The 3412-nt window shown below is 40.8% G+C and overlaps 1 pseudogene; it reads left to right on the top strand.

The window, feature by feature from the left end:
* The first annotated feature begins 299 nt into the window (after positions 1-299).
* On the top strand, positions 300-1148 carry LOC122449332 (annotated as a pseudogene).
* Positions 1149-3412: the final 2264 nt, after the last annotated feature.

Below are 3412 nucleotides of genomic sequence, written 5' to 3'. Positions count from 1 at the left end.
TTAAAGCCTGAAGTAGATCTTAAGCACAATTTCATAATTACTAAAGAAATGGGGCTCTTTGCTTTTCCTTCTTTGACAGACAGTTGCATCTTCTTGTGCAATACTAGCCACATCCCTGAGACATAGTCATGAAGGTCAGAGTAAATGGATTTGGCTATATTGGGTGCCTGGTCACCAGGATGCTTTTAATTCTGGTCAAATGGATATTATTATCAATGATTCCTTCGCTGACCTTGGCTACATGGTCTACTTGCTCCAACATGATTCCATAGCAAGTTATACCACAATCAAGGCTGAGAATGGGAAGCTTGTCATCAGTGGAAGGCCTAGTTCCACCTTCCAAGAGCAAGACGGGATGCTTGGAAGCACCCACATCAAATGAGGTGATGCTGGTGCTAAATATGTTGTAGAAACCACTGATGCCTTCATTAACTTAGAGAAGCCTGGGACTCACCGAAAGAATGGAGCCCAAGGGTCTTCATCATCCCTGTCCCTTCTGCCGATGTCCACATGTTTGGGCATGGATCATGAGAATCATGACCATAACCTCAATATTGTCAGTATTGTCAGCAATGCCTGCTCTACCACCAGCTGCTTGGCCCCTCTGACCACGGTCACCCAGGATGACTTTGGCAACTCATGATGCCTGCCACTCAAGGCCACTGTCTGTGTCAACACTGCCACACAGAAAGTCTCAGATGGCTCCTCTGGGAAGCTGTGGCATGCTGGCTGTGGGGCTTCCCAGAAGACCATCCTCCCTGCTTCTATGGGCATTGCTAAGACTATGAACAAGGTCACCCCTTGAGCTGAACTGGAAACTCACTGGCTGGCATGGCCTCCCATTTCTCAGCTCCAATGTGTCATGAATCTGACCTATAGTCTGGAGAAAGCTGCCAAATATGATGACATCAAGAAGGAAGGTGGTGAAGCAGGCAACAGAAGGTCCCCTAAAGGGCATCCTGGATGACACAGAGGAACAGGCTGCCTCCTGTAATTTTAACAGTGATACACCCTCTTTCACCTTTAATGCTGGGGCTGGCATCACCCTCAGTGACTTCTCTGTCAAGCACATTTCCTGCTATGACAATGAGTTTGGCAAAAGCAAAAGGGTGGTGGGCTTTACGATCCATGTGGTTTCCAAGGAATAAGAGCTCCCTGAACCATGAGCCTCAGTGAAAACAAGAGAAGGAAAAAAGAGGCCCTCAGCTATTGAGGAGCCTTTGCCCCAACTCAATCCCCCAACACACTGAGAATCATCCATCCTCAAAAGTTTCCATGCCAGACTTCCTGAAGAAAAGGGAGAGCATTAGGGAGCCCTACCTGGTCATGTATCATCAATAAAGGAAAATGTATATAGTCAAAAAGGAAAAAAAAAAAAGAAAGAAATGCTTTACAAACATTTAGAAATGGAAGTGGAGATCAGCAGGAACTAGGAAAAGTTTACAAAGGATGAGTCAGGTCAGTCTAGCTTCATTCTCCTTTGGACAAAAATTCTAAAAAAGTGGTTTATGTTCATCTGGATTAAGCAAGGCATTTGGCAGTCACAACAGAAACATAACCTCGATAATCATACAAGGAAATAGACTTATGAGTGCCTAAAACCATATCAAATGTCCTAGTTACTTGACTGATTAAATCTTAGAGCACAATTTTCTATTGTTTTTCAAAGATCTTTTTTTTTTCCTTCTTTCTTCTTAAAAATAGCTATCGCATTTGAGCATCTACTATATGTTAGGCATTGTGATTATCCCTTGACATGAACTCTATACTCACAATAATCAAAGAGATAGATATTCTTCAAATTTTAACATTACCTAAATTATAAGATTGGGTCCAAGGGCACCAAGCTAGAGTCAGGAAGCATAAGCTTTTCAAATGTGCAAAGTATATGAAGCTGTAGAAAAGAAAAACATGTTGGATTATAGACTCAGGCTCTAATATAATCTAAGCTCATTAGTACATTAGATTAAATGTAAGATTCATAGATATTAATATTTTTTTAGCAAGCTTATTGTGAGTTGGTAGTATTGCCATGGCTGCTGAGAAAATGAAAAGATTCTTTGGTCTTATTGTAGGATAAGACTATCTGAAGAAAGGGAAGTGGCATGCTTCTTGTTGTTGTTTTTTTTTCAATATTTTCAGTTCCAAGCTCTATACTTTAATACAGAGTGCACCTATTAAGATTTTTTTCCCCCTTATTAATGACAGAGACTCCATATGCAAGGAGGGAATTTTTGTATTTATAGAAAAACTGACAACAGTTTTCAGTTAACCTATAAACCTGGAGAGAGGGCTGATAAAACCTTGACTTGAAGGATGGAAAATAGAGTCTCAGAGCCAGTTTCTCTCTCTGCTTATCACTGCTCATTTTATATGTTGGTCTTATCCTCTGTTATTTCATATAGGCCTTCTCCACTGGCAGAGGACATTTCTATCAAGAGTGTCAGATTAGCTGTTCCAGTGAAAAGAGAAAGCTTCTTTTGGCCCGATACCCTGATGGCAATCCCTGAGAAAAATTCTGTTTGGCCATGCTGTAGCCATATAGAAACCTTTGTCCCAATCACTACTGACAGAGAGATGGGGTAATATGGTTGGCCATGATTTCATCCTATGATCACTTTCAGGGCCAGTGGCAGCACGGAGTGTGGGTGAAAGCCGAATCTGTTACTAGAAGAAAGAGGATGAAGCACCGGCTGAGCACATTACACTTGGTACATTAACATTCAACATGTTCTGAAGGGAACAGGGAAAGAAAAGAGAATTGAAACTCTGATGAAGACAAGATGAAGAAATAGAGATAGTTATTCTTAAAAAAGGAGGGGGGGCAGTTCAGAGAGACAAAAGGTTTGCTAAAAAAGGAAATATAAACAATGTCTACATAGGTCAAGGGTCAGAATCTAAACATCCTCATTGGAAAAAGGATTTCATTTTAAAGGTAATTTCAACTTTATGATATTTTAACTTTCAAAGACCCAGAGCTGACCAAGAGGTCTCTAGATGAAATAGAAACCTTGCCATTTTCGTTTAAAGGTATAAGATGTTTTACCACTTGCCAGGGGAAGTTGCAGATGGGTTTATTAGTATCTGACAAATGGCTAGACTAAATCACTTTAAGTAAGAGAGAAGCAATGGCTAATCCTAGATTTTAAAGTAAAATATGAACATGAATCCAAGTTTTGGTACTTATTATTTATGTGAAAGCTTCCCTCATAGCTTAATTGGTAAAGAACCTGCCTGCAATTCAGACACCGGGGTTCGATCCCTGGATCTGGAAGATCCCCTGGAGAAGGAAATGGCAACCCATTCTAGTAAGTATTCTTGCCTGGAGAATCCCATGGACAAATGAACCTGTCAGGCTACAGTCCATGGGGTCGCAAGAGTCGGACACGACTTATTAATTAAACCACCACAG

This window comes from Cervus canadensis, chromosome 11 (assembly GCF_019320065.1).
Source record: "Cervus canadensis isolate Bull #8, Minnesota chromosome 11, ASM1932006v1, whole genome shotgun sequence".
Taxonomy (NCBI): Eukaryota; Metazoa; Chordata; class Mammalia; order Artiodactyla; family Cervidae; genus Cervus; species Cervus canadensis.
This window is presented reverse-complemented; position numbering and strand designations above follow the sequence as displayed.